This window comes from Lineus longissimus, chromosome 19 (assembly GCF_910592395.1).
Source record: "Lineus longissimus chromosome 19, tnLinLong1.2, whole genome shotgun sequence".
Classification (NCBI taxonomy): Eukaryota; Metazoa; Nemertea; class Pilidiophora; order Heteronemertea; family Lineidae; genus Lineus; species Lineus longissimus.
The window spans coordinates 3,821,667-3,840,673 of NC_088326.1; the positions used below are offsets into that span (position 1 = coordinate 3,821,667).

Below are 19,007 nucleotides of genomic sequence, written 5' to 3' on the forward strand. Positions count from 1 at the left end.
ACGTATTCAATGTAAAGAATGTTTCTCATGTCCATCGATTCGACTCAAGTGGCTTAGGTCTCGTTAGGGAGTTTTTCCCAAATGTACGCGATGATGACGTGCCCCATTAACAGGACGTAACATATATTTTAAAATGCGTTTCCAAAAGTGATTACATGAGGACAACCCATTTGTGTCGTTTGTCACTGGAAACGCCCGATTCTCCTGATTCTGCAGGATGTTAAATCGGGCAGTTTATTTCTTTAAATAAATCATAAGCGTCGCATTTGCTCCTAGCTCTGTTCACCATCCCAAATGGCAATATTGCCAATTGGCCCGACAATCACGAAAAACCCCAAATATTATACATTTCTTCCTGAATAATTCTTACAGTGACCATTCCCCCATGAAAGACAGTTGCTTACGCTACACAAAAAATTTTAAAAAATCGAGGGTCAACCATTGAACTTTTGTGATCTGTTGAATTTTGCACAAATCAGCGAAAAACGCACTAACTGGCCCTGGACGGCATTTCAAAAAGGGGGACGACGCACATCCCAAGTTCAGTGTACACACACGTCGGCAAAACAGTAAATGCGTAGTTTCTTGTCAGCCACAATTGAGTAGCGCTCTAGGTTTCAGAAACTCCTTAAAAACATGTCTTTGCCAAAACAACTGCGCAATCAACACTGACATACTGTGAGGACCGATAAATCAATGATTTTAGGAACTACGGTTAGGGCTTGGCCGCGCATGAATACAAAAAAGTCCCCAATGATCGTTAAATTTGACTTAAAATGGTCGCCAAAAGATATAAAAGCGCGAATGAAGAAATTCGACTATTCTGAGCTCCGAGAGAGAACCACATGAATATTCACACTGTGTTTTAATCAAACTTCAATTTCAGGGGGGTTCGGGGGGTTGAACCCCCGACATATGTGTTTTGATTTTTGTGACTTTAGTAATAATATCCAAAAGACGCTTAAAATGGATATAATCCCGAATTAATGAAGCAAAAAACGGGCAGGCGAGAATTTTTTTTCTTTTTGAGATTTCAATAAACCTTTTGAACTAATTCCACATGGGCCGTGGTGGGACCCGAACCTTAAGGAGGAATGTATGTTTTTATGGGGTACCTTTGGTTTTGCAGATCCCCTGGTTTTCCTAAAGAATAATCAATATTCGCTAGCAGGCTTTTTATGCTCCCAGGTATGAAGAGGGTTCTATGTTCCTCAGGTTCTTTGTTCATCAGTCTGGTGTTCCTCAAGAGTCAAGTGTCTTCCAGTCTCTTGGCCTGCAAAAACCCTTTCCAACCAATTTTTTATGCATTTACCATTCGGCAACATGTTGGTGGGGGAAAAACCTGATCCCTGACCCCTTGAATTGGTTGCCCAGGTACAACCACATGCAATTGTCTCAAGGAAGCCACCAGTACCACCTCTTGGCCGTCTTGCCAATATCATGCCAGTGAAAAGGAAGGGTAATGATGGTTGAGGGTTGGGGTTAGGGTACCATCAAAGGAGTACCTCTTCCTCGCTCTGGGTTAAACGTGAGGGGCCTTCAATTTCAACTTCTCCTAATTTCCTATTTCTACTTTCTCTGAAACACTAAAATATTGCAATCACAACTAAGATTTCAAACTTAGAAGACACCTGCATAAAGTATCAAATGTCAGATGGATTTCCCCTCATACTGTACTACTGTATGATCACTTGGAACTTATCATGTAGAAGTCCTCCAATTTGAATTATACATGTTATACATTAATACACGTAATATCAAACATTCTAAATGCATCCTGGTTTACTTCTTGCATAATACTGGAAACTTGCAGTCTGGTAGGCCTACTTGACAAGCATAAGCCGCGCGTACACCACCTGAAAATGGACCACCGATCATGGTTCGCGAACCAATGCCGCACCATCGAAAATCAACCAAGCGCGTACACCACCGCTGCAGCAAGTTATAAAATCCGGCGCGCAAACAATAGATTGCTCTCCACGCTCCCTGCATTGGAGGTAGAAATATTGTACACTTACGCTATTTTAATGGCTCCCACACTGCACACACATTGACAAAAAATGTTATTTCGACAAAAAAAGTTGTTTTTGCTGTTCGTAAAGAAGATTTATTCACGGAAAAATGTGCAGCTTGATTTCCGCGCCAACTTTAGTTTGTTTAGATTTTCTGAGCATGCGCAGAAAGCGCCATTTCGAAAGCGCCGCCTGTCGCCTAACCATCTAACTAGCTAATTGCCGATCCATTAGCGCGTACACCACGACAAAGCCGAGCTTTTAACAAGCCGGGCGAATTTGGACCATCAAGCTTGATGGGAAGATTTGTACCGGTGTAACATCTGTGGTTGTTCCCCATGTGTCAGTGTTTCCAAACAATAGGCAGCTAGAGAGACCACGACTTTTCAATAGGGGGGATACACAGAAAAACTTGTCAATCTATTTTTGAGCGTTCCCAAACAATGAGGGGAAACACTCACACACGGGAAACACTCACATATATTACACCGGCAATGGATTGCCGAACAAATTTGTCGCGGCAATGTGGTGGTGTACGTGCAATTGGTCCGCCAATGTTTCGTGGTGCACGCGTAACTTATATTATTGTTTCCTACTCTAAATCTACTAAGACTGAGTAGAAGTTTATCACACAAGAGTTAAAATCCAGAAAAAATGAACATTACAACAAATGGCAGTTTCCGATTAATCTCTCAACTACACTAACGTCAAGTCTGAGACGGCGACATGGCATGTCCTGGGACAAGAATGTCAAATGGCATAGAAAATGCCGGATGTAGTAAACTTAGTCAGTGTTTCACTTTCTTGGTGTAAAATTGCACTGCAAGAAGTTCTTAGGACAGCGTTGGGTCACTGTCTCATGGATATCCCTGTGGCCGTGGTTGGACATTATAAATCATGCTAGTTCCACTTTGTTGACACATCACGTCTACATGTACTTCTTCCTGCACCTCTGCGCTGCTTTGGCAGTTGTCGTCATTGCGACAATTTGACCCCCAACCGCACGACGGGAACCCTATTTTCCTGCATGGCTACAACAGTACGAGGCACCAAGTCTTAGAGCAGTTTATCACTACAGACCAGCCAGGTTGTGCCAATAAATTTGATTGTACACGCTGAACAAAGTGTACATGTAGCATGGAATGTGGTTGCCGTGAATTTTCTGAAATGTCAAAGAGGTCTGTTTCTTATGAAATGTACACAGTGTTTTGCATACATCAGTTCTGGACGAGTCATTCCAAACTGCTCCCAAAATTCGGACTCTAGAGGTACTTATACTTCAAGGTTGTCTCACCAAAACCTCTGTGGTCAAAATAAAGCTAAAAATTACAAAATCCATTATAGAAATGAAACATCGTAACTGAGGTGTTTTAGAATTTCACCCTGGTCTTGGCATGTCAATTGTCATTGAGCCAGCAACCTGACACCTGTTTTAACATCTCTTGAATTCTTTTCACTACAAACACAATATTGGGCTTATGAACATCGGTGCTCCAGCTTGCGGTATGAACGCAGTCATCCGGGCCGCTGTCAGGGTTGGATTGTTCGAAGGTTATGGAATGAAGGGGATCTTCGGAGGCTTGGACGGGCTTGTCAGTGACAATGTAAGTTTAGGAAACGGGCCTATGAATGGCCAGCCAAACATGAATAGGTCCATATAACCATATGAGACCCGATGTCCACTCTGTTTCTTGGTCTTTTGAATGCTCACTGTGCCACAGTATTTAATAAAGAGCAGTGCAGCTCTAATCTGCTTACTCTTCAACATACCGGCGCTCGAAGGAGGGGGGTCCCCTTATTTATGTTTACAAGTTTCAATGGTTGTGCCAATAGAAGAGCGAGTGCCAAACAATTTGTGCCCTTAGGAAGTTGTCATGTTTGATTTAGACTGCAAGCGATACGAAATAAAAATCTTGTGCCAGAAATGATACGATGAAACTAATATTGCATTTGATCAATACGACTTGTTAGTGATGGCTATGGAACTGATACTGTCTGATATGGCCAGGGAGATGGTTTTCTCGCATGGGACTTGATTCTCAATGACAAATAAATAAACTCTACTTTTTTTAACGATAATGCACATAATTAACGAAAATGTCTTGTTGCTTTTCCAGGTCAAGCCTCTGGGGTGGTCGACAGTACACATGTGGGCAAGCAAGGGAGGCTCCATGATGGGCACGTCTAGGACAACGGTCAAAGATCTGGGAGCAGAGAAAGTAGCAGAGCATATCAAAAAGCACAATATCCATGCGTTGATTGTGGTCGGTGGTTTCGAGGTACAAAATTTCACAGCCATTTTAGGGTTCATTACATGCAGTGGCTTACGGCAACTGGCCTTGGTGAAAACTTGATGGAATCTCCCAGTGACATAAGACAATGGCAAAGGTCCCTAGCACTTTTGGTGGCTCAAACCATTATTTTGCACTTTTAAGGTCAATAAAGTACATGCAGGGCCTTTTGGTTTTAACTCTTTACCTACAAGTTCTATCATTCACCTTGGTCCCAAATTTAAAAGAAATTTGTTAGTTATGCCTGAAAAAATGAGATGGCAGCACTGCAGTCTGCACTCTGTCCAAGTCCAGAAGATTGGGTAATGCTAGCTATTTTACAGTTAAACTTTTCCCCAGCCAAGTTGGGATCCAGGCCGCCCGGTCTATTCGGAGTGTTGGCCAGGGGAACTATACCCTGCCAAAACCCTGCCTGGTAGAGAAAGTTAATAAATAAATAGATGAATAAATAAATAAAATAAGGTACTGGTAAATTTAAATTGTGAAATAGAAATGATTTTTCTTCTCTTTACAGGCATACAAATCCGTACTGGAAATGTATGAATTCCGTAAAGACTTTGAAGAATTCTGTATCCCGATGGTCGTCGTCCCGTCGACGATCAGCAACAATGTGCCAGGATCTGATTTCTCCGTCGGCGCGGATACAGCTCTCAATGAAATCACCGACGTAAGTACAGTAGAACCTCTCTATTAAGGACATCCTTGGGAGTGACAAGTGCTGTCCTTAATAGAGAGGTGTCCTGATTCGAGAGGTCAAATTGAACCATACGACCGATTCTTTGCACTAAGTCAGTCTTGCTACTTTATTTTAGACAGCGGAACATGTGACCAATCACATCAAAAAATGTATTGAGTCACAGCTGTGTTTGAACACATTGTCAATTTCTGTATCTTTCATGGCACCTGTGTTTCGAGAAAATCGATTTAAGACAATCATGAAGAAAACATGCATCATCGAACGCAGAATTGAACGCGCAAAATTTTAACCCAATATACATGGAATGCATTAACCATTACATTTTGGCAGCAAATGCGATGATAATCTGTCACTGTGTGGAAATGAGCAAATCGTCAAAGTTTCGTGGCAGGAAAATTCAACGGTTTACAATGAAAATTTGACCTGCGGCAAACAAATCACTTGTATGTCGTCGAGACCATGAATATGATACCCCGTTGGCCGAAATCTCAATGTTCATCTTCATTTCAGATTTGCGACCGAATCAAACAATCAGCCACCGGATCGAAGCGACGTGTGTTCATCGTGGAGACCATGGGGGGGCTACTGTGGCTATTTGGCCACTCTCTCTGGACTCGCTGGAGGGGCTGACCAGGCCTACATCTTCGAGGAACATTTCTCTATCAAGGACATGCAGGTGCGTAGGTCTTTGTTTTTGCAGTGTTCTCACCGGATACTACAGTTAAGAGTAGAACCTCTCTATCAAGGACACCATTGAGACCGAGAAATGATGCCCTTTATAGGGAGAAATCTCGAATACAGAGGTCACATGGTATAGAGTTGATCCATTTGGGACCGAGACTACTGTCCCTTCTAAAGAGATTGTCGTAGTCTTAAAGATAAGTTTGTGCTTTTCCATTGTTTACAAAGTATTCTAATTTCTTCAGGGCGATGTAGTGCATTTGAAGGCCAAGATAGAGGATGGAGTACAGAGAGGTCTCATTTTGAGGTAAGCTGGCTTCCTTGAAACATTTCTAGAACTTCTTTGCTTTGGCTTATTCACTTAAAGAAAACTTGAATTTCTTGAAAAAGGGACTTTCAATCCTCTAAACTTGGGATTATGCCTACGGGGTAAATCTCTACGGCGTCTTTTTCGGTAATATCGTAATGTTTGATGCATCATAGCACCTTGCGTCGTCAGGATGTCAGACCGATGTGTTAGTCTACAGTGCGTACTTGAGATGTACGAATTCCACAAAGACTTCGTCTCCATCATAAAGTTGTAAACACATTTCTTCCTCTAAATGGTCCATAACCAAGAATTAGTAACGGCTAGTCTTTTTAAATTCTTGACGTAACCTGTTGTGATTTCAGAAATGAGTATGCTAACGACAACTATACCACCGACTTTATCCAGCAACTTTACTCGGAGGAGGGAAAAGGTGTTTTCAGTTGTAGAAAGAACGTTCTGGGCCACATGCAACAGGTTCGTGCCTTAAAGACCTAGTGACATTTTTGACGTTTTGTAGTTTGATATCATAATGTATTAAATAAACAATACAATGCCACCACGTAAATTGCAGAATTTGTAATTTACGCACGCCACCTGGTGTCCTCCTTGTGACCCTAAGGGCTACGCTGGCTGGAGCTCTGACCCCTGGAGATCCAACCGTGCCAGACAGATCTTAGGCATGGGTGCAGACCAAAGTTGGATCCAAGCGTTGGTTGATCATGTTGATGACGCTTCAAGATGGCAGCCCGTCCACGCCTACCAGGTGGCTATTATATGGGCCTATTGCTCATTCTGCCGCTATACTGAGTTTGGGAAAGGGGGACTATAGGCAGGAGCAGAGGGGTTAAATTGGCCATCTTCAGATGACTAATATACACAGTAAGGGCACTGGGTCATCACTAAATACAATCATTGTACAAGCGTGAATAGTTTCGACGCACTTTGAGATTGGAGAGACCCCTATTGGCGACATTGTGTAACTTTATCTTGCCTACCTAGCAGCCGCCTATAGTGTCCCTTTAAGAGTGCGTCTTCTCTTTTTTCCAGGGCGGGGTGCCGACGCCGTTCGATCGTAACATGGGCACGAAACTGGCAGCCAAGGCGGTGGAGCGTGTCATGACACAAATTCAGCAGTACGAGAAGCCAGATGGTGAGTGTGTCATGTGTCAATCTTAACGTTCAGAAACCGTGTAAAGCTATTATTCCTGATGATTTACACATGTATAGTGAAATCCCAGATGTAGGACATCATTTCTGTTCATGCGAGGTTCTAGGTAGGCCTTTGTCCAGGTTCCTGGTTCTAGCCAGGTTTTTGTTCAAGTGCCAGACCATTATGTGTTAGTGTGCCAATGTCATAAGTGGAACAACATGTTCTATTTTAAGGCATGCCATTCTTGGTGTCGGTGATCAGTCAATACACCTTTCCACCACCGCTGAATACTAAGAGACAATACCACTACTAGGCCATGGGACGAGTGGCAAAAATGTGTCTAGAAAAAGGATTCCGTTTGACAAATTAGCGGGCAAATTGAAAACAGTCGTTTTTGGGTAATATGGGGATGCTGATTTCAAAAATCAATTTTTCTCCCGCGTAAAGTTGCACATTAAGTCAGAAATGAGACCCTTAATAGGGCCTAATGGTCCCAAAGTAGGGGTCAAAAAGTTGATGTCATCGAAACATGTCAACATGGGTATCAAAATGAAGGTCTATGGGGGTACTTTAACATTGCATAGTTTTTGGCCCCCTTAACGAACCGTGGGACCCCCCAGGGAGGGTCAAAAAGGGCAAAAGTGGTAACTTTGACCCTGTCCCACGATCTTCATAGGGACTATAAATGGATAAAAACTGTTTTATTTGACAGTAATCGTATAGACCTTCAAAATGATACCCATGACAACACTCTCGGGGTAAGGGTTGCCGAGATAGTAATTTTGACCCCTTTTTAGGCTCCAAATTTAAGATCTCGAAAACCTTTTGCCCAAGGGTGTCGTCATGGGTATCTATGAAAAGGTCTATGTGAGTACTGTTGAATAAAACAGTTTTTATCCACATGCGGTGCCCATGAAGCTCATGGGAGGCGGTCAAAGTTTCCACTTTTGCCCTTTTTGACCCTCCCTGGGGGGTCCCATGGTTCGTTAAGGGGGCCAAAAACTATGCAATGTTAAAGTGCCCCATAGACCTTCATTTTGATACCCATGTTGACATGTTTCGATGACATCAACTTTTTGACCCCAACTTTGGGACCATTAGGCCCTATTAAGGGTCTCATTTCTGACTTAATGTGCAACTTTACGCGGGAGAAAAATTGATTTTTGAAATCAGCACCCCAATATTACCCAAAAACGACTGTTTTCAATTTGCCCGCTAATTTGTCAAACGGAACTTCACATTTTTCACACTCGTACCATGGCCTATACCCCTAGGTTAAAACATGGGGAGAATGTATATGAAGCACCATAGCTTTGATGGCCAAGGAATCATGCTCCGTGCTTGTGAGGACTTGAATGGTGCCTGGAGATTGCATACATCGTCATAGCCCTTGGAGTCGAGAGGCATGCATTATCTGTTTCGTCGTATTAACCTTGTTGGTCAAGATGCTCTTTCCTTGAAGAGATGAATATCGATGTCTTACATATATTTGCTGTTTTAGGTTCTGTATTCTGTGATGATGAGGAAACTGCCTGTCTTCTCGGGTTGGTGCGTAGGGCGTCAAAATTCACCCCAATGAAAGAACTAAAGAAGCAGACAGATTGGAAGTAAGTTCCACTGTTCTCATAAACACAGGCAAAAGTATCCATGGATGTGGATCTATGACGGCAATTTATCATCGACGTTCTATGATGGAGAATCCCCATCATAGATCCATGGATGGAACCCATGGTCGTATCTACTTTGGACCCATCATCGATCCATGGATGGAATCCATAATAAATTTGACGGGCCGTCGAAGAATTTTTGTTAAAGGCCTACGCCGTTCATTAAAAATTTTGAATTTGTAAAAACTTCCAATTGCGGAAATGCATACTAGATATAAATTACAACATTGCCATTGTGTAGACTGATATACAAATACTATGAATACCAAGTTTAAACAAATTTGTATTCACAATGACTGTACTACGGCATTGTGTATTAGTGGATTTCTATTTAACTGGACCACAAGTAATTACGAACGGCGTACCCCTTTAAGATTGGTGAACTAATCTCTTTTTTAGGCATCGTCTCCCACTGGAGCAGTGGTGGTTGAAACTGCGGCCCCTCCTCCGAATCCTGGCGAAACACGAGAGTGTATACGAAATGGAGGGCGTGAATGTCACCTCCACTGATGCGGAGAGTTCAGATGGCGACGTCCTGTAAAAGGCAAAATGGAACCTAGGACCGTCGAAGATTGAGTGTCTTATCCTAGTTTTCCTTCATCCGCTTGTGCAGTGATGTTCGTCATTGGATGTTGAAGATCTCTAAGGGATGCATTGTGTACAGCTTTTTGTTTTGAATCAATTTGAACAATTTAGATGTACAGCAGAACCTCTCTATTGAGAATACGAATGGGCATGGCAAGTGCTGTCCTTTTAATAGAGAGTTGTCCTGATTAGAGAGGTCAAATTGAATGGAAACAACCACTTTGTAAACAAAACTAGTGTCCTTAATCAAGAGGTGATTTCTAAAGGAGGCTCCACTGGACCTGCTGGTGATAAAAAATATTGATAATACTGTATCAATGCTATTTAACCGGTCGCCTTACGTGTAATAGGCCTAATTGAAAGAGACGCACCAAAACGTGCTAAATACTTAATGGTGTTGAGACAGTATGTAGTGCCCCAAACAATGCAAAAATTCAGCACACAGCTCTACGTTGAAAAGTTTGGTGCCTGAAGATTGACATTTGGGTGTGATGCCACTGACAGGATTACTTCAACTAAAGGGTTTTTGCCTTCAACCCTTAGACAACGAGTTAGAATCCTGCAGTGTAAAACTGCAGTGTTGTGCCATAGGGAAGGAAATCACGAGTCCTTTCAGTTTGGGGTGAATATGCTTAAAGGGACAACTTGGGCGTGGGATTTACCTGACCTGGAGGATAATTTCCCTGCTTAACACCATGCGCCGCCACTTAAAGTATCACAGCAATGATGATCACTAAAACTGATCTTTGCCGGTGTTGCGAGGCAGTTTTGAACGTGGCTTGTGAATTTCAGGCAGGCCTTTGGTTTATACACTCCATTCTAGCATTGTTTATTGCAGTTCAACGATTTTTCAATGATCCTGTTTGGCGCAATTTCGGTCCTGCTGGAAGTCATTCTTGTATGAAAAACCAACATACCTCATGCCCAAGGTGTCCCTTTAAACGTTGGAGCTTTATGTTTAGTGATTGTATACTATTTGGAAAATGTGTAAAGTAGTTTTGCTCGAATTCTGAATCATTGTAATATAAGATGCCTAATATTGTAATTTTGCTTTGTAAGACGGGTCATTGTTAGGAGAGTTTTTTTGTACGAGATGTAGGTGCTTAATCATTGTCATTGTCCACTTGTCATAGTCATGCAAGTGTGTTTAAGTTATTCATTACGAAAAAAAAGTTAATAAGATTGTTTTAAACTGTACTGCAATGGTTTGGTGTTATTCTGTTCAGTTCTGGTCATGGTCACAATTCTGTTTTGCTAGAATTTGAGGACACAAAACAACCGATGTCCCAATTTTAGCGAAAGGATTGTTCCTGTTTGAACCGAGACAACATTTTTACATCAGGAAGGACTACTGTAACCTGGAAGATATTTGCGGTTGCCAAGATTTCACCACAAAACTTAATATTTTGCGGATGTATATTTTGTTGAGCCATGTACGAGAGCTAACGTGAATAGAAATTTTGTGCTCGTCAATTTTGTGGTTTAGGTCGGACCGCAGAATTAAAACGCCTGCAAAAACTTTCCTGGTTGCAGTATTGGGGTATTGGCGGGCCCGTGGGCATTGATGAGCATGATGTGGTAGCCAGCATTGAGCAGTATTAAAGAGGTTGCCAATTTCATCCAGACCACCTGATCTATTGTGGTTTGGGCCGGAGGGCAAAATAAAGACGTCAATTATTAGAGTATGACAACAATGGCATTTTGTCCATCCAGTTAAATTGTGGGGACAAGTGGAAAACCAATCCATATTGTAGGATTGCAGGTTGTTCCCAGCCGTGGCAAGTTCAAAAATACCAAAGACGAAAACGAACTCTAAGGTAGACAATGACGAAATGACGTAATGACGATTTACTGAAAGAATACAAATAGCAAAAATCATAAGTGAAGATATACAAAATTGTACAAGAACTTACACAAGTACCATACTAGTACATGTACGAACAAAATGTCTCTGCAGAGGTCAGAACCATGGAACCAACTCAACCCAGCTTAAAGATTTGGGCCAAGTGGAAAACCAATCCATATCATGTCCAATAGGCCTAGGGCAACAATCCCGAAATATGATACACTTAAGATGAAGAAGTACTTACTGAAGTGTCACAAGTTAAAAGTTAGATTAAGTCGAAAAAGATTGTGAAAACGAAAATGTTTTTTCACAGATACTATTCATTATTATCGATTTGGGGTCTGCCATAAACAATGGAACAGTAAGATCCTATATGGCAGCCCAAGATGAGTGTGGTTGCCAATTCAAGAAATTAGTGCCATTAGACTTTAACCACAAATAATGTTTAAAATGAATCAGTCTTTTAGGTTTCAGAAATATCCTATTTATTTTAGTATGAAAAAACGATGATTTCCGGTGCAAGGAAGAGGCAGACCTGCTTGTACTCCTCTGCCAAATGCGACCAATACGTTAATAAAGGTCACAGAACGGCACTCGGCACGTTGGAGAAAAAAATCACCTATCGGGTTATGAGTCAAAGGTGCTTTTAATTTATTAACAGTTTTCACGACTTCCTGGTTATAAGCTCGGCGCTCTAACCACCCTGCCACTGATCCCTCTGATAAATAGAACCTGAAAGTCAGTTTTATTTCTTCGATAAGTGTTGGGCGGTAGGCGGTACCGGTGTAACATCTGTGGTTGTTCCCCATGTGTCAGTGTTTCCAAATAATAGGCAGCTAGAGAGACCACGACTTTTCAATAGGGGGGATACACAGAAAAACTTGTCAATCTATTTTTGAGCGTTCCCAAACAATGAGGGGAAACACTGACACATGGGAAACACTCACATATATTACACCTGTATATTGAAAACCACTGGTTATGTCACGATGTGGGCAGACATGTTCTCAAAAAATGACCTTGTTTCATGGCTATATTCATCTCCCTGAATAACACCGTCGGGAAATTTCGTAGAAATTACACAACTTAGATCTTTCACGGTTTCAGGGAAGATCAGTGGCGCAGTGGTTAGAGCACCCGGCTCATAATCAGTAGGTCGTAGGTTCGATTCTCGGAAGGGTCACTGCTGTTTCGTCTTTGTGTCTTTGAGCAAGGCTACTTGCTTCTCTCCACCAAGAGATGGCAAACTATGAATGTTTGTTAGTCCTGAGCGCTGAATAGCTGCAGCTCGGACCTGTAATACTCGGACCTGTAATAGAGAGTAAAGCAAGAATGTACAGGCTTTGAGCGGCAATCTTATCTGATAATCTATTTGATCTGATCAGGTTAAGAAAAATTCATAGCTAGGGTTAGTAATGAGCGATATATAATTTATTTGGGGGCCGGGGCATTTTATAACCCAAATTATCGCCGGCATGTCAATAATAATAATAAATAGATAGGCAGTAGGTCAAACAATTCAAACCAATCTGCCTCGTTTCAGTAGGCTTAACCTAGGTTGTTGTCGGTAGACAGCCTGTGAAATATTGCCTGGGTCGAGGCCGAAACAGTATTTATAAGATGATGACAGGGCGAGGAAACAATCATATCCTTTTTTGAGACCGGGCTGAGATATAATAGTTTTTTTGAAAAGCATGGATATAATAGCCATAGTAATGCTATTTATAATTCTAATAACAACGTCGGCGAACATCGTAAGCTGCGAAGAAGAAGACGGACTCAATAGGCCTACGCAATGGCTATAAAGCAATGCCGTTCATGCGTATACCCCTGCAGAATTGACAGAAAAGCCTGCCGTGCCATGGGATGTACTGGTAAGTTTTTATGATATGACCATGTCGATTTTTGATACAGCTAACATCATAATCGGGAAGGAACGGATCGATAGATTTTACACTCATTTAACATCGGCTCATACGATCGACACTTGTTTGCAATGAATTATAACATCCAGAAGTATTAAGGTAGCAGGAAGGGGTGGGCGCAAGGAGGATACCGCGGTGACGTCACGGCTTTTCCAAGATGGCGCTGTTATATTGTAAACAAACTCGATCCACGGCCAAGGGAAAATCAAGTCATCAAAAAAGTTAGATTTTTCGCATCAAATCAGAGTTATTAGTATATATGTGTGTTTATTCGTCGAGAAATAGTTCTGACACATGTGGTGCATTTACAGATTTGTGCTGGGTGCTAGGTGCTTGTTTACAACGATCTATTTACATATCCGTGAAAAATCAAGGTTCAAAGAATTTAACTAGTGCACAGAAAATCAATCATTTCTGTTAATTCCCTATGATTAAACGCCGCATCCCCTACGTCTCGCATGACCATCAATTCGCTAATCTGTTCCGCTAACCTATTTTGCCCGTTCTTATCATTCACTATATAAAAAACCCTCAACATATCTCCCCAGCTGTCCACATTGTTCCTATCTAACCCACATTTTGCATACAACATGTTGACACTTCTCCCCAGTGAAGATTCACTCCCCTGACACACAAGTTTAAAACACAAGCTGACAAATACATTCTTAGATGAAGACATACCACCCATAAAATTCATTAACCGTTTTTCTAATTCAATTTCAATACAAAAGTCGTGAACAATGCACGGCAGTAAATCATTGTGAGTCCTGTATGGTAGATTTAAAACCCGTCGCAGACACTTCCGCCACGCAACAAACAATTCCTCCATATAAGGCTTAGACAAGCCCAGAAGCTGAGAACCATATAAAGACATACAAAAACTTTTGAAAAGTGCGTACCTTACATGCGCATGGGCAAATCTGAACTGTGCCATTAACATGTTAGTTCTTTTGTACAAGTCATTTATTAAAAGCTCTACTCTTCTCCGATCAACACGAGGACCCAAAATAATACCGAGGTGTTCTTCCTCCATAGATAATAGTATCTGTGTGCCCTCAAAAAACAATGCCCTTGGTGGATCATCTAACCCAAAAACTAAAAATCTACTTTTTGATGCATTGAACGAAATATTAAAGTCAATTGAAAAACAACTTGCTGTACTCAACATTTTCTTCAACCCACGTAATGAGGGTGCAAGCATGATTAGGTCGTCTGCGAAGGCAAAGACGCCACAAAAGAGGTTACCAACATGGCACCCAAAACCAGCCTTCTTTAAATTCGCCACTAGCTCATCTATGTAAATACCAAAGAGTACAGGAGACAATACACCACCTTGTTTCACACCATTAGAGACAGCAAATTCTGCTGAGACATATTCCCCCCATTGAACTCTCACCCGTTGTTGGGTGTATAAAGATGCCAGAAACCTTGCCGCAAACGGGCACAACCCTTTTTTAGTCAAAAGACGGAATAACTTTACAAAATGCACGCAATCAAAAGCCCGTACTTTTCTGCTATGAAATAAGTCTTCAGACAATAAGCTATCATTTGAATAATGAAAAGTGCTGTTTTGATGGTGAAAAATAGGTTTTTTTAAACCAAATAGCCGGGCACCGATCTTCCAAAATTAGCGATGGTTTCAAAACAGTCTCCCAGATATGGGGCAATCTCTTCATTATCATAATGGGATTTGGAGGCATGTTTACAGATTTTACAAGTTCGAGACCTGTAATACCTAAAACTCGCATAGATCCCCATAGATCCCCTCTATTTGTCGAGTTAGCGCCCCTGTAAGATCATGCATTTTCGGACACTAGAACAAAATCTTCCTGCGGATATCGCGGTTTCGGTGATGATTTAAGGAGAAATTGACTGTTCTTAGAGTTGTATGGGACAGAAATGAGTTTATACTTCATGAATACATGAATATATTATGATATGGGCGGGCTTCTAAGTCAAAACAATAACAAACTCAACTGCATCTCCACTGTATATTGCGTAGTGCATTGCCTAGTGTATTTCGTAGTGTATTTTAGCGGAGACATTATTTCCGCACTTTGGCCACGCCAAACGTCTTTTTTATTCGTGGAAGTTAATCTGCTGTGTAAATTTTATTTTACACAGGAAGAATCCATACTAGGTATTGCAATATTTCATGTCTATCGGTGTTTTTGTGTACAGGAGCGCACCAGACAGTGAGACGTGAAGACGTGTTCAGTGCTGGTGCTGTCAGTAGACTGAATCTGATTGGCCATAGCGATCACTAATATGGGTCGGGATCACGTGATGTGACGTCACCGCGGTATCCTCCTTGGGGTGGGCGTTTGTGGTTTCTGAGCGTGAGGGGTATAGTGGTGTCTGTTGACTGTGACTGAGACTAGGCTATAATGGATAGTAAAACATTACATTTATTGTTCTACTTTGTATGCTTCAAAAGGCATAGTTCCAGTTTGTAATTTGTATTTTGTAGTTTGTAGTTTTCAGAAAAACCATTGAGGTTTTATTATTAACACTGAAGTGACATTCAACCCATTAAATTATCGGTAGGCCTACATTAATTTGCAAGTCGTCTGGCAGTGCCGCGAGGTGTAAAGATTTCCCCTTTCGATAGATTACGAAGCAACAACCGCAGCAAGTATCAGAAGCAACAGTGAGGCAGTACATGTAAATGATGTCAACGTCGATGAACATCCTATGCGGCAGAGTCGAAAACGAGGCAAAGGGCGTTGCGTACGAGGGGAATATTATTCAGCATCCATAGAGCAGTGTCGGTCCTGCAGTATCCCTTGTGCGCTCAGCAGGAGAGTTTGCCACGTCATGGGTTGTGATGGTAAGTTTTAATGATATGATACACGTGACTTTTTGGACAGCTAACATCATACAGTAATCCATCCTGGCAAAACCAGTTAAGTGGTTTTCAATGAATATATACCCCGCCCGATATTTTGTATATGACGTAGGTGTAAAAAAGCCTGATCTCAGGATGACAGTAATCGGGAAATAACGGATCGAGTTATAACATCAAGCATAGATTAATCTTTGCTTTAAGTTATTCGTATCAAAAAGCGGGACGTTTTTTAGATCACCCGATGGCCCCTTTAACCTGTTTTCTGCTCTCGAGCAGTACACACCACCAACACTGCAATAGACTGGGTATAAACAGTGGTTTTCAATTTACTCCCCTCCTCGATATTTCATGCGACGTAGGAGTATCAAAAACCTGGATCTCATAATGATAAACTGTAGGACCTTTGTCGTCTTGTAGGCGTAACTCCTGTGGCCTATATCTTTTTGCAAGGCCACATCCTCGACAGAAGATCACTATCTCAAACTCTATCAAGTATTACTTTGATTGAATGAACTGAATGATAAGGGAGATATTGCGATTGAAACTTGACAAAGCATGTATAGCCATTTCAGGTGAGGCTGGCAATACGTTTAAAGGGAGTAAAGAACATGAGGTTCAGGATGCAGGATTTGAGGCATTTTTATAGTTGATGAATACTAGAACGAGTGCACACAGTGTATTAACGTTAACGTGACATTCCACGCATTTAAATTTCATCGCATTATTGTTGCAAGTCGTTCTTTAGCAGTGCGGTGATAATTTCCTTTTTCGATAGGTTACAAAAGTTACCAAACAACGACCACCTTAGCCAGTACCAGTAGCAGCACCGAGGTTGGAACAATGCTAGCCAGTACCAAAAGCAGCACCGAGGTTGGAAAAATGGCAGCAAATCATCAGTCCATGTACATAATCGGTGGGACTGGTGGGGCGTCAGCGCTGTTGTTATGCGTTGTTATCATTCTCGCAATCTTGCTGATACGGCTTTCTAGAGGTAACTGTTATCCATTAACGCTTTTCATTGAAAGTGAGAATGAGAGTCAGAGTGCGTCATTGATTTCTCTATAAAATTTAGTGTAAACTAATTAAGATGGTAAGATAGTGATCTGAAAACCATCTCAAGACCGAGGGTATGGGACACAATAGGCGCAGTAATGCAATTTCTAAGGTCAAAGATGACCTGGTCACCATGGAAGCATAAAACGTCATTAGCTTGCCACCGCATTATTCTTCACTTACAATATTTTAGGTTTTGCAAGTCTAACAATATTTTAATATCAATTTGCATTCCAGAAAAGAAATTAATGCGTGTGAATTACTTAATCGAAAAGGAGGAAAAGAGTTCACTGAAGAGTAACGAAGCGTAAACTTCGAGCTGCTCTCCGGGCACTACGACTGTCAATATGGAGGGACTGGATGAAACAAACATAATGTAACAGTAATGTCCAATTATGACAGAAAGAAGGTTGGCAGTGACGTCGAAGCAACTTTTATATTTGGTTATTCAATAAAAGCGTTTTGAATTCCGGACTCGCCTATGAAGAAAAGATTTAATAATTATTGAACCAGACTGTAGAAAGAAGGGGGTTTATTGAAAGATTCCAACGATATTACATTAGTTCCTGATTGTCAAAAAGATGGCAGGACAGAACATGCCGATAACTCCAGCAGAATGTTATTTTCTGGATTGATTCAAAACAAAGTCAGATGAACTCATAGATGTTGAAATTGAATTTTGTCACTTCCATCAACAACTGTTTTTTTAAGGACTCCGTTAGCTTCATGATAAATCAAAATGAAATGTATTTCCTCGGCGACACCTATCGTCTCGCTGGGAAGTTATCGTAGAAAACTCCCACGAGAAGACAAAGCCGTCCGGGTGGAGAAAAAAGCTGAATTTAAAACATGTTTACAACATGTTGTTGTTGTGCACGCAATTTCGTCTGTACATACAAATGTTGGGAAAATGGTGTAATTTTTTGTTATCATCTTAATGCAATGACTTTATAACATAAAGTCCTTTTTTAAATCGTCGAAATTAGGTTAAAAGTGGTGCTTTTATTTGTAAGAGTTGTAATATTGAGGAAAATACTATGTGTACATGTACTATGTATTATTCCTTCCAAAATAAGCCATTTACAGTGCATTTAAAAGTTAAAAGTGGTGATTTAATTTATGTGTAAGAGTACATGTACTATGTTTTACTGGTCCAAAGCGGCTAAGAGTACTATGTTTTACGAACGAAATTAGCGGGAGAAAACTTAAGGAATAGATATCTTTTGATATATAGAGAGGTAATATTATTCAGTGTTATCTTATTGCTTTGAATTAAAATAATTTGTGCGCAAGTTTTAGTTATTTTGGTATCATTTTCATACGCATGTTCCGGAAACAGCCCGTGAGTATCAACGATTTCCCATAAAAATATGGGAAATATTATAACATTAAATCCCCACTATCAATGGAATACACTTTCCAGATATACAACTGCAATGAAATTTAACGAGATATCGCGATGAAGCCAGACTTTGTTGTGACGATCAGTGATCGTTTGTTATTGCGATCAGCTGACTTCTCCCTTGACCCGGTTTGACCCCGTTATTGTATTATTATTTCCGCGCCAAAAAATTGTTTACCGAGATTTTGCGAGATGTTGGCGAGACTTAGGTAACACCCATGGGCATGTGTGTTCAAGACAGCACTTCGACTCCGTCCGCGATTGAGTGAGGATCGCCGCCGGTTCTGTACCATTCTATAGATGACAACGCCCAGAAGTTCGTAGCGAGATGGTTGAAATGGTTGAAGCAGCGTTGAAATGGTGGTAACGTTTTTATGATTGATTCACGCCGTACTTTACCGATAGAATGGAAAATGCCATAATTTTACCGGTGTGAAGCCTTTCACGCTTTACGTACATTTGTATACGGCCGATGCACTGACCGTGTGTATCGTGCTGTGTTTGTAAACGTATCACCAGTTTGTGTCTTCCTCTCGCTAA

At 41.2% G+C, this 19,007-nt stretch overlaps 1 pseudogene; it reads left to right on the plus strand.

Annotated features, from left to right (window-relative positions):
• Nucleotides 1–3,469: 3,469 nt before the first annotated feature.
• On the plus strand, nucleotides 3,470–10,590 carry LOC135502864 (ATP-dependent 6-phosphofructokinase-like; annotated as a pseudogene).
• Nucleotides 10,591–19,007: the final 8,417 nt, after the last annotated feature.